Source organism: Pteropus medius, unplaced genomic scaffold (assembly GCF_902729225.1).
Source record: "Pteropus medius unplaced genomic scaffold, Ma_sr-lr_union100, whole genome shotgun sequence".
Lineage (NCBI taxonomy): Eukaryota > Metazoa > Chordata > Mammalia > Chiroptera > Pteropodidae > Pteropus > Pteropus medius.
The window spans coordinates 12,703,766-12,717,089 of record NW_024340692.1 but is presented as its reverse complement, the minus strand read 5'-3'; the positions used below and the strand labels follow the sequence as shown (position 1 = coordinate 12,717,089).

General features: G+C 36.8%; 1 protein-coding gene across 5 annotated transcripts in view; it reads right to left on the bottom strand.

Annotated features, from left to right (window-relative positions):
* The window catches only part of GLIS3 (GLIS family zinc finger 3), a 420,742-nt gene that overhangs the window by 297,569 nt on the left and 109,849 nt on the right, over window positions 1-13,324 (bottom strand). Inside the window, exon 1 of one of the 5 annotated variants that reach the window (XM_039885337.1) lies at window positions 4,644-4,722. The exons of 3 other annotated variants lie outside the window; for them this stretch is intronic. The gene's annotated coding sequence lies outside the window, so the exon portion shown is untranslated. Of the gene's footprint in view, window positions 1-4,643; window positions 4,723-13,324 lie in introns of those variants that run through there. One more of the 5 variants, XM_039885404.1, reaches the window with a different exon arrangement.

The window sequence follows — 13,324 nt, the reverse complement described above, 5'->3', positions numbered from 1 at the left end:
CTTTCCCCCATTTCTGGCAGTTCCACAAGGATAGGGAATGTATTTTATCTTCCTTCATTCCTTACTCCTCACTCCCAGAGTACCAGGCCTGCACAGGGCAGACACTAAATGTCTATGGACAGGTCATTCCCATACCACAATTATAGCATGTACAGGGCCTCTTTCCATGGGTAATTGGAGAGGGGGCTAAAAGAAGAACAGTATTTTATTATTTAAAATAGGGAGATTGCTGGGAGGCCCAGAGTTGGGGTGGCAGGGGGTGACTCTTTTCTGTTGCCCCTGACTCTTTTCTGTTGCCCGTTCTTACTCTCCACCAGGCAAACTCTGTCTCACTGCATACACAGAACACAGGTCTCCCTATCAACCCATCAATGCGGTCCTTTTCAAACTGTTTGATTTGTTACCTTTTCTGTGAAGTCCTCCATGGAAACAGAAGTGCAACAAACCTCTCTCTCCTCTCCCTCTTCTTAGCTATTCATAAGTGCCACAAAGGAGGTGCAGAGGTTACGAAGCTTTCAACGTGATCATATTTCCTTACCAAAAACTTATATTGCTGCTGCTGCTACTACTACTACTACAACTATTACTACTACTACTACTAATGATAATAATACATCTATACATTACAAATAAAATAAGAGTTAGCATCAATGGAAGGTTTACTTGGTATCAGTAGCATATGCCTGGCTGTATACCTAGATTAGCCCATTCAGTTCATGTAACAACTCTGATTATTACCATCCCATTTCACAGAAGAGGCAAACTGAGGTTCAGAAAACATAATAACTTGATAAGAATGAGAATTCAAACCGAGGTTTTGTCCCGCTCCAAAACATGCACTGATATCTATGGCCTCATAGATCCTTAACCACCATCTCCTACACAACTGGACAAGTACTATTAAAAGGAAAGGAGACAGAACAATTAGAAACCAATCCTTCTCCCAAAGCTGGAACAAACAACCACAGAAATATCTTAGTTTCTACATATAAGCAATAGTCATGAATGATACCTTAATTTGTTCTGTGTAGATGCCATAAATGATGTCATACGTGCAAGTATAAATAGATGACAGTGATTAAATTCCTTTCGCTTTCAGGAATTTTTGGTACATACATCAACTTCATTTGTTTACTCATTTGGTAGTTAAACAATAAAAAAGAGATCAGGATAATTAAAGAACAAAGTGATGCCTCTAAAATAAGGTAAGATCAAAAAGTTGTTGGGATACTGAGGAAGAAATGATGATGATAATGACGGTGATATTTAAGAATATAATATGAAAATACTCATATGCGTATATCTTATCATTGAAGGGATTTACTAATTTTCTCCTTATTTAACAAACAGTCTTGAGTGGGCAGAATTCATCAAGATATATATGAGATGTAAGAACATGATACACAGAGAGAGAGAGAGAAAGAGATGAGCACAAAGACAATTACACAATGTGTCAAATACAATAAGTAAATATGAGGTGCCTTGACAGACCTGATATTATAGGGCCCCTTTCTATTAGAAATCAACCTATCTTAATAACAATACAAATAAAGCTGTAAAGGGTCTTTTCTAAAATTCAGCCTCAATAACCCAAGATTTCAACTTTCAAAACTGCAATGACATAAAAACAGAGTCTAACCAGCCAACAATTGTCTCCAAGCATGTGGCTACTCTATGATTTCATTATGCAATAAAATATTTACATAAGGAGGAGAAAGAAATGGATGCATGAGTGGGAGGAGTCAGCAGTATGAAAACAGAGGGGGTCTATGCCAGAGCCAGGTCACAAGGCCAGGAGGCCAAATTCGGTCTGGGACTATGCAACTGTGTGAGCTTGACCAAATCATTTAGACTAAACCACCCTGTCAAGCACAGCTTGGTGAGATCATATAATAAACTATCTAGCACCAGCCTGGCACAAATCAGATGCTCAATAAACATTAATTCTCCTTTCTACTTGCAGGTGACATCTGAAAACCTTTGGGTTTGGGACAGGACCATTCATGAAGAGATGAAAAGCTGGAGGAGAAAAGGAATAAGCACAGAGGAGGGGATCAAAGATGAAAAGAGACACGGAGATCCCTACTTGACAACTGTGCCTAAAGATCAATTCCATTTCTGTCCACAAATTGAATCTGAAAATGCCCCAGATTTCTCTCTCCCTTTGTCTACAATAATAAGAGGATACAAGAGCCATCACTCTCCCAGATCAAATAAAATGTGTGAATTTTCAGGAGAAAAGAGAAATTGTTTACCTCCAACAGTTGAAAAAAAAAAGTTCAATTTGAGTTTGCTCAAATGTCCTCAAATCTTAGGTTTTAGTAGAATCACTGCTGAACCTCAGCTTTTAGTGGAACCAGGGCCTGCTTATTTATATGCCAAATGTAAATTTGCCATGGAACCAATGTTCAGGCTGCTCAGGGACAGCAAACACCTTGTAACACCTTATTAAAGAAAGGAAAAAAAAATCTAATAAGCATATCAAACCTGACAGCATAATTTTTTAACAGATTCTCATCTCAAAGAAAGTTTATAAGCAATGAGTGCAGCTATAAGACAATTTTTCCTAGCATAATAATTGCAGAACAATTGTCCAATTAGCAGTTATGCACTGAGGGAATTCCTTTGCATTGTGGCCTTATTGTCTTTGTTCTGAAGAAAAATTCTGCCTTCAAGACTTCAAAATAATAAAAGGGTTCTTCATTATGTCAATAAGTTTGGATGGAGTCCCCATGGTACAGGGACCTTGCCTTGCAATAAAGCCTGGTAATGAATCATAAGAATCATCTGTTCCTACTTAAACTTGCTCATACCCTCCACAGCAGGGGGAGACCCTGACTAAAGGCTCCAAGGAAAGGAGAACTTTTGGAAGGTGAAAGAACCAGGATCAGTTGGGATTAAGATCCTCAGTACTCCTTGAGCCACACCCTCACTTACAGGCCTCTCAAAAACAAAAAACAAAAAAACAACAACAAAAACTAGAAAACATATAAATCGCATATACGATTAAATTCTACTCAAGAAATATTTATGGGACATCCAGTTCGCATGGGTCTTACACATTTGGAAACCAGAACTTCAAACTCTCCCAACCCTGTATCTCACCTAATCAATCAACAAATAACAATTTTTCCCACTGTCCTTCAAGCCGCTCTACTTCCTCCAATACCATTGAACGATAAGAGCCTCAAGAAGACAGAATACAATTCAATCAAAGGAAGAACTTTCTACCAAGCAGAAATGACTAGGGAGGCAGAGTTTTTGTCTCTAAAAGAATAAGGCAGAGTTCTTGTCTCTAAAAGAATACTAAAAGGGACTGCCAGGATACTGCAGAGAATGTACAGGAAGGGACTGGAAAACAACATTTCTAAGGTCATTCTCAACTTCTGTAACACCTGAAAAGGTTTAAAACATAGTGTCAAGTTTTACATTTTTATGTAAAGTATGAGAATTTTCAATGCCCTCATCCAAAGCCAATTTGAAAATAAAATCTTAAAAGTGACAAGATAATATAAATATGGCAAAAGCAATAGATTTCTTATGTCAATTATAATTTTCAAAATATAGTGAAAAAATTTTTAATTAAAAATAATTAAGAATAGGATGTTATATAAAAAAACTACATTTCTTCTTGAAGACATGAATAAATATAGATATACACATATAGATATGTTCTTAAATGAGAAAAATAAACATAGTATGTTGATTCTTCCAAACTATTTCATAGAGTTACTCATTTTGGACATTTTGTGACCAATAATTCTTTGGGGTTTTTGTGTGTGTGTGTGTGTCGGGGGGGTTGTTGAGGAGCATCTCTAACCTCTAACCACTAGACACCAGTAGCAGTCTCCTCAGTTGTGACAACCAATAGTAAATTCTGTCCAGATAGTGCCAAATATCCCCAGGGACAATATCTCTCAAGTAGAGGGTCACTGATTTAATGCAAGTCCTATTCACTACTTTGACAATAGATTCTAAAGTTCATCAAAAGGAATAAACTATGCTAACAGTCAAAAAGTCTTTGAAAAAGAAAATATAGAGCTATGAAAATAAAAACCGGAATATAGAAAGAAGACTAGTTAAACTGAAGAGACTGTAAGCAAAAAATCACGATCTCAGATATATAACAATTAGCATATGGTGATGGCATTACTAAGAATGGGAAGAGATTGTTCAATAAATGGTAATGGGGCAACTGTTTAATATTTGAGGGAGAATCAAAGCTAAATCTTTATTCACATTACATATGTTCTGATTATCTATTATTATATAAGAAATAATGCCAAAACTTAGGGTCCTGAAAACAATTTATTATTATCTCTTGTGGTTCTGGGGGTTGACTGGCCTCAACAGGATGCTCCTCACTTGGGGTCGCTCATGCATTGCAGTCAGATGTCAGCTAGGGCTTGCAATTATCTGAAGGATGGACTAGATGAACATCTAAGGTGGCTCACTTACATGCTGACTGTCAATGAAAATGCCGACACATGACCTTTGCATATGGCCTGGGCTTCTCACAACATGGAGGCTGACTTCCACAAGGCAGAAAAAAGGTAGCTTTTAGGACAGCTAGTGACTATCCCTGCAATAAGCACAGAATCACTTCTACCACATATTATTGGCAAAAATAATCTCAAGCTCACCCAAATTCAAAGGGATAGTGAAATGAACTCCACCTCTTGACAAGGGAATGGCAAAGTCACACCACAGAAGAGTAAATGGAATAGGAGAGATGGTTTCAGTCATCACTGGAAAATATAAGCAGCCATAATAAGAATAAAATAAGTTCCTGGGAAATTAAGAACTAAATATTAAAAATAAAATATGAAACGACTGAAAGAAAATAGCTTTGAGTGTTTCCCCATTGTAGGATGCAGAAGACAATAATAAACAGATATAACTACAAAAATATTTTAGCTTAAAAACATCATAAACAAAATGAAAAAGCAAACAAATGGCCAGGAAAGTACTAGCATTCTATACAATAAACGGTTATGGGCTTAATATGTAAAGAGGCCTTACAAACCAATAATGAAGACAGACATTCCTATGAGATGGAAAAGGCAAAGGACATAAACAGTTTATAAAAGAAAAATCCAGTAGACAAGACATAAAATAGGCACTCTCAATATTCTGCAAATAGATTGATTAGGGAGTATAAAATATGATATAACCCATTTGGAAAGCAACTTGGTAATACAGTCAAGGGAACTTAAAATGTTCATTTGACCCAATTAAAGACATTTGTGATATTATAAATTTAATAAAAAAGCAAACTTGATTAAATAAATGTAGTATACTTCCTACACACATAGAAAATCATATTTTCAAATAATACTGAAGTATATGGGGGAAAGTTCATAATACAATGTAGAGAAACACAAAACTTTATTCAGATATTTATCATCAGAATTACCTATCACAAGATATTCACACATATTATTTTCCTAAAATATTAACAATGGACATCTCTGTATCTGGGGAATACTGAGCAGGTGGTTTTATTTTGTTCTTTTTTTTTTTTTCATTATTTAAAATTTTCCTACAGTAAACATGTATTATTTTTATATTCAGGTAAAATAATGCTTTTCAAAGAAAAAATACTAGTACTGATGGGTAAAAAACTGAAAAGGTCATATGTTATTAAGTAACTGCTGAAAGATTAAAAAGACAGTTTAAAAGCAGGAGAATAAGCATGATTATGCAGCCAGTGACATCAAGGGCGATTACACCTGGAACCACTGACCCATTACATGGCCCATTTGGTCCAAAACTGAGTCATTTTTCCAGGCTCATGACCTGGCCATGGAATGGATTCTCATGTAGTGTTTCAATGTGACTGCTTTATAAACTTTTCTTTTACCCTTTTCAATATTCAGTCTATTTGTTTTCTTTGGTGAATTAAAAAGGTTTGTTCCTTTCTTCAGAGGCTTTTCAAATGATGAAATACTTAGGAAAAATTCATACGCACACATAGGAAAACATTTGCCTCTGCTCTCCTTTAACCAAAAGCCCTCCTGAATTTCAATGTGTCCTGGTCAGCTACAGACTCTACTGTACCTTCGAATGGAAGAAACGTGGGAATAGCAACACCCTAGGTTCCCTGGTTCTCAAACTTAACTGTGTACCTGAATCCCCTAGAGAGTCTGTAAAAACACGGAATGCTGGGCTTCTGATTCAGTAGTTTTGTAGTGGAGCCTAAGAATCTGAATTTCTATGAGGTTCCCAGGTGATGCTGATACTACTGTTGCTCTGTGGACTCTCACTTTGAGAACCGCTGCTCAAGATCACATGAACAACTAAGCATCTACCCACTGTGCTACAAGTATTCATTTATCTCGATTATTCACATTAACAATATATTATGTGACAGTCATTCGCACATTTAATCATCCATAACTCAAATAAATCCTGGAACCCCTCATTCCAGTTTCAAATGGAGTAGTCCATTCAAAGAAACAAATGCCAGCAATGTAATCATCTTTTCTGCCATCACTCTCTGCCATCTCCCATGACTGACAAGTCTCATACCCTTCAGCAGCCCCAAAGCCTTCCTTCACTCTTCCGCTCTCCCACATAGTAAAACTAACTCTCCCTGACGTTCCCATAGAAATAAGATCCTTTCTTTCCTGCTCTCCATTCTTCCACTATTCTTTTTGAACATAAATTTCTCTGCTCCCATCTTCTGTCTCCTCTTACTATTTAACTTATTCAAACCCCAAAACAGGCAGAGTGGGGTGGTGGTACTATGGAAAACTACAAGATTTCTTTCTTTACAGGTAACACTATATTTTCCTTAATAGGCAAACAGAGAGAGAAGCACTCAAGCACACAAGCATTAATAATTTTTGTCCCTGTTACCCATCTATCCATCCATCTTTCTCTCCCTCCTTTCCTCCCTCCCTCAATCCAATCCGTTCAATACATACTTACCAGGTGTCTACTATATAACAGGCCTGGTGTTAGGGTATTAGAGAACTAGAGAACCTGAAGTGAAGAAAGGTGGGCTCATCTGAGAAGGTATTGGATAAATATAGCTAGCCTGAATTTTATGTCCCTTAAAACCCACTGGCAGATATCTGAAATACCTTCTTCAGAGTTTCATTCCCTTGCTTTCACCCCATTAAAATGTACATGCCCTTGTTAAGAGTAGCCCTTTAAGTTTCCAAGGGTTACTCACACCTAAGTGTGAATAAGTTTAAAGCCTTTATCTGATGAAGAGGGCTCTGAATGTCTTATAGAAAGAACAGAAATGTTTTTTTAAGGAAGAAAAGGGTATAGGATGAGAGTCTATGGAGACAAACCATATCTTTCCCTGATTGTGACTTTCTTGGAGGGTGTTTCTGAAATGCCCTCTCCAACCTAGTTGCATATGGTACTGCAATGGTGTGGTGCCTAGACTAACAGCATCAGCATCACCTAAAAACTTGTCAGAAATGCAAATTCTCAGGCCCTATCCTATACCTACTGAATCAGAAACTTTAGGGGTAGAACCCACCCACTGGCTTTTCCACAGTCCCTTTGGGGAATTCTCATCCACACTCAATTTTAAGAAGCACTGCTCTAACATCTATGACAGCACTTCCCTCTCTACTATTAGTATGTACCATTACTATGGGACTTAAAGATTTGTCAGACTCCTTTATTATTATAAGAATGTCACTTTTAGAAAGGTGCACGAGGGAATTATAAACTACTCTTTGAGAGCTAAGCTCTATGATAATAGGACAGAGAAGAAGTGCCTATAGCTGAGTAGGGAGCCACTGGTTATTGGTAAGGGTTCATTTTAACAGCTCTGTTAGGGTAAGTTGTCTGCCTCCCATATTGGTGCAACTCGCAATGACCATCACAGCAGGAGTGGTTTTACCTTCCTTTTAAAAATCTCAGAGTTCTTAACAGGGTATGTCTTCACATGCAGTTGAAAGGGGCCCACAAGAATCCCTATTGCACAATGAAATGTTCATCTCATGTTATTTAGCATCCTTGGTCTCTCTTTGGAAGGGAAAGGGAAGGGAGGAAGATGCATATTTTTAGAACTAGGGAACGATTTATCATTCCACGAAACAGCATAGATAGAGGCTTAAATCAAGTGTGTGGAAATAATATGTTGTTATTACTAGTCTTAACTATGCTAAATTATAACCTATAAACCCTGCAATGCTTGACTTAAATATCCCATCCATGTCTGCAGGAAATTTAAGTGGTTATTTCCTCCTTGCATTACAGGAGGATTAACTGTTGCTACCACAAAGCATACATGAGGAGCATGTTATACAGGATGTCAATGTAACCAGGCATGATTGATAAGCACACAGCCTACATCACGTATGTATTCTGGGAGCCTTTATGTGTAGTTAATTAGTTTAGCTATTGCTTTCATGGTTCATTTAGAAGCTTCATGCTTCATTAAATATCAATAAATTTTATCCTCAAAAAACCCTTTCAGTAAAAATATGATTGTCTCTTCAAGTGATAATCTTGTTAATGGATGTATATATTGCAAGCCTGTCTATCAGGGCTGACAATATTCTGAATTGCCATGGTTGCAGAACCCTGAAGTAATATGCAAATTTTATTCTATAGTTTAAAACACATGCCTCATTTTCTTACGGTACGGAGGGAAATCTTTTTAAACTTTCCAAAAACGATGCATCTTTTAAGCTTCTATTTTTATTTCATCAAGAATGCCTACTTATGTTTCATAAGCTACTTTTATCCATTACATCAATTCCAAGTTCTCTTTATTGGAAAGGCAAGCTTTTAGCAACTTTTCATAGCATGAAAGAGAAGTTTTCAGGAAACGTGTTCTTTACCTCCCTGATACATGGAGCAAACAGAGAGGACAAGAGTCACAACTACTGGGCTTATCTTGTCAGGTATTACAGTCAACTCTATTAATAAATTGTCTGGGCTATTCATTGAATGCCAGGAGCAGGTGAATCAATTGGAGAGGGTCAGGATGAGGAAAAAAAGAGTTTCATCTACCTAAGCAGAAAAAGCACTTTCTGATACACTTTCTCTTGCCTTCCAGGTCCAGCTCACATATCTTCTCTGTGAAGACATCTCCAACTTGCTCAGAGAGGGACGTTGTTACTCTTTTCCTTATTTTCCTACAGCATTTTGCCAATGCTTTCATTACAGAATGTATTATAATGTATTACAGCTATTCATTCATTCATTCATCCATGCATTCAACAAAAATGTATTTCTAAGGATACAATGATAAACAAGACAAGTAAGATCTGCTTTTTCATAAAATGCACATTCCAGTGGTGAGGAGATATACAATAAAACAAGTGAAGGAATAAATGAACAAAATAATTTCAATAATAACTGCCATAAAAGAAAGAAAACAGGTAGGTGTGATTGAGAATCATGGAGGGAGGGGTTGGTTTACTTTTGACTAAGTGACAAAAAGGTCTATGAAAGACACAGCTCATAAGATGAGATGCAGATGGTGAGAAGAAACCAGCCATGCAACAACATGGGGCAGAGTCCCAAGCAGAAGAAACTGCAAGGACAAAGATCTGAAGTCTGACCCAGCTTGGTGTATTGGAGGAAAAAACAAAAACAAAAACAGGCTGGTTGGAATGTACTCAGCAAAGAGGAGAGTGGTACCAGATAAATTTAGAGATGACTTAACAATTTTAAACTATGAGCTCCTAGAAGATAGGGCCCAAGTCTTACTTAAGTTTGCATATCTAACCTTTAGTCTCATATCTGACACATGGTCAACAAACACGTGTTGAATGAATGAACTAAATGAACTGTTTCCCAAGGTTATGTATAAAACACTGGAGACTTTTTTTTTTTTAATCACTGTACAATCTGCCTTCTCTCACCCCCCTCTTTCAATATGGATGAAAATGTTCTATCCTTTCTATGTAAGGATAACATGCCATGGATTCTTAATGCTGGAGAAGGTTCTTTTGGTTATTTTTTCCTTCAGAAATAATGAATTTGTGTGCTTGGAGGTCCATGTGGTTTCAATGATGGCTCTTGTGACTAAGAGTGAAATAGATTCAGGAGGAGAGAATCAGGAGTTAAAAGAGCAACCAAATAGGGTTTCAAAAAAGTAGCTCAAAAGAGTTCAGACTCATGTCCTGGGATTTGTTTATTTATGTAGTACTTCAATTCAGCCAATAATAGACAACCAAGAATGAACATTAATATTAATGTCTTCACTGTCATCATCTCTTTGAACATGAAATAATATAAATGAACTTTCCCAGTGAACTTCATTATCATGATGGATGAGGAGAAAAGGGGAAAAGGAGACAGCCTCCTAGAAATACTTTCATTTCCACTCTACAAAACATTTTCAGTCCTTCCAAAATTGGTTTATTCTGCTTCCTCTGTTACTTCCTCATAACAGGCATGGTAGATGAGAGACAATTTTTGAATAATGAATGAATGAATGCCTGATTTCATTTCTTCAGAACAATCCCTGGTGGTGATAAGGAACTGACCACACTGGCATTGACAGGCTTTAACCCACCACAAATCCAGGAAGCCAAGTGTGACCACATTGGATGTGTGTGGGAAATGCAAACTCTCTGGGTTTATGTACATCAGTAAAAATTCCAAAGGGGGCTGATGCCAGGAAAATGCCTTATTTTGTCAGAAAGTACATCTCTCACACAGCAGCAGGTCTGGTGTAGCTTGAGCCACATGTTAGAAACAAAGCAAAGTGACATGTGATACGGGCCTCACTGTTTGATGACAGAATTCACGAGCTGTTTTCACTTTGAGTTTTTCTGGAACGAACTGAATCCATATAGCCCAAGCCTGTTTGACAGTTTTGTATTATCATTTTGTTTTCTGCAAAGTTCCTGCCTTTTAGGTAACTATGATTTATTTTTCTTATTACAATTTTAAGACTTATTCGCAAATTACAGATGATAATCTAATTCTAAGAAACCCTGTACTTTCTAATTTATTCTATATCCAAGTTAGTGTTTCAGATATACTAAACCTTTTCAACTTCTGAAAGCATGTAGGTGACTTCAAAAGATATTCAAATCAACTGGCAAACCATGTAGCGGCACCTCTCTTAATATTCATTATGTGGACAACACATCAGTATATCCATTGGTAACACTGTAGTCTATAGTATATTGGTTCTTTGAAAGTAAAATTTTAAAATAAAATGTTGCCCTATTAAAAATATGATTTTTGTCAAGTTTTTTGTTTTGTCATTTCCACGACATCTGTTCTGACTCTGTATCATAAGAATAAAACTGCCAGTTATAATAATAGTCATGGAGATGTAAAGTACAGCATAGGGAATATAATCAATAACACTGTAAACACTGTATGGTATCAAATACTAGATTTATCAGGGTGATCACTTCATAAGGTATATAAATGTCTAATCACTATGTTGTACACCTGAAACTAATATAATATTTTATGTCAACTATAATTGAAAAATAAATTTTAAAAAAATTTTAACGTTTTTACTTACACTGGAAGAGGAGCCATGATGACAATAAATGGCTTCCAAAACACTCCTTGTGGATGCATCATATAGTCTTTGTTCCCATAGTCAATACCTATTTTTCTCTTTCCCTCTCATTGAGCTCCGATTATTATGGTTTAGAAACAAATACCTTACTTGCTGTATTAGTTTCCTAGGGCTGCTGCAATGAAAGTACTACAAACTGGGTTGCTTTAAACAATAGAAATTTATTCTCTCACAGTTGTAAAAGGTGTTGGCAGGGCCATGCTCTTTCTAAAGGCTCTAAAGGAGAATCTTTCCTTGCCACTTTTTAGCTTGTGATGGTTGCCAGCAACCCTTGGCATCCCTTGGCTTGTAGACACATCATTCCAATCTCTGCCTTTGTCATCACATGCTGTTCTCCCTGTATGTCATCTGTGTTCACATGGCATTCTCATCTCTGTATTCATGTTCCCTCATTTTATAAGAAAACTAGTAATTGCCTTGGGTTCCACCCTAATCCTGTATGACATCATCTTTTAAAACCCTATTTGCAAATAAGGTCACATTCTGAGATTCAAGGTGGATATGAATTTTAGAAGAGACATTACTCAACCCAGTATGATTGCTAAGCCAGCATCAGTTCAATTACCACCTGTTCCAAGGAGTATGAAGAATATTGCTATCTGAAGAATATTTGCAGACAAACTAATAACTCATGGAAGAAGAATGAAAGGAAGGTAACACAATTCAATGAAGAAGTCTGACAGGAAAACTGCCAGCAGCTTGGTAGTTGCAGGACTAAATTATTCTCACCTGTCAATTGCCAACAGTTCCATCAGGCAAAAGTACCTACTGAGCCATCTCTTCAGGAAAATGTCCCTTTTGACTGAACCAATCTCTTCTCTGGATCCAGCTCCCTAAGTGGAACATCTTCTACCTAATCTCACACCATCTACATGAGGATAGATAGAAGTACCAACAATGTCTGGGCATCATGCTAGGCATTCTATATACATAATACCATAACCTCCATAAGAGAAGAGAAGAAATTAAGGTTCACAGAGATAAAGCAATAAGACCCAAGTAATACAGAAGAGTTAAGGTCTGAATATAGATCTGCCTGAGTCCAAAGCTAATGCTTCATTTTTTATGTCTGAGTGCACACACACCCCCTCAAATATAACCATCTCATTCACTCTACACTTGAAACACATAATTTTCTTAACCCACAAAATATTAGAACTGGAAGACACCTAAGATATTATCAAATACAACAATTTCATTTTATAAATGAACACACTAAAGACCAAAAATGGTAACTGAATGACCTACCAAGATCACGGGAAAAACTAGTGACCAAACGGGGAATAGAGCCTCAGACTATCTGACTCCTAGTCCAGCCTGGCAACATTTAGCCTGTCTAGTAGCATATAGTAGTCTATGTGATAAGAACATATTTCAGAGACAGATCGGCATGGTGGTTTGGAGTAGGGACACTGAAATTAGACTGCATTGATTCAAATCATTGACTTATGTATGTGGGCAGCCAGTTAGTATCTTAGCCTCAGTGTTCTGAACTATAAAATTCAGGTAATAAAGACATGATCACATAGTATCTAGTATCTAATAGAATTGTCGAGAGGCTTAAATGTGCTCAGATTAATGCCTATTGCATGATAAGTACTTAGTATATGTTACTTGTTGGTAGTGGTTTTGTTGTGATTTATTACTACTCTATAATTATTTTTGTTATTATTATCATCCAATAAAAAGTTACAAATGAGTGACTTCAGTGATCTTGATGATCATATATTTCTAGCAGCCATACTGGTTGCAAGTTCTTATTCAAGGACACAATGATACAGTGATTTCCTAGTCCTT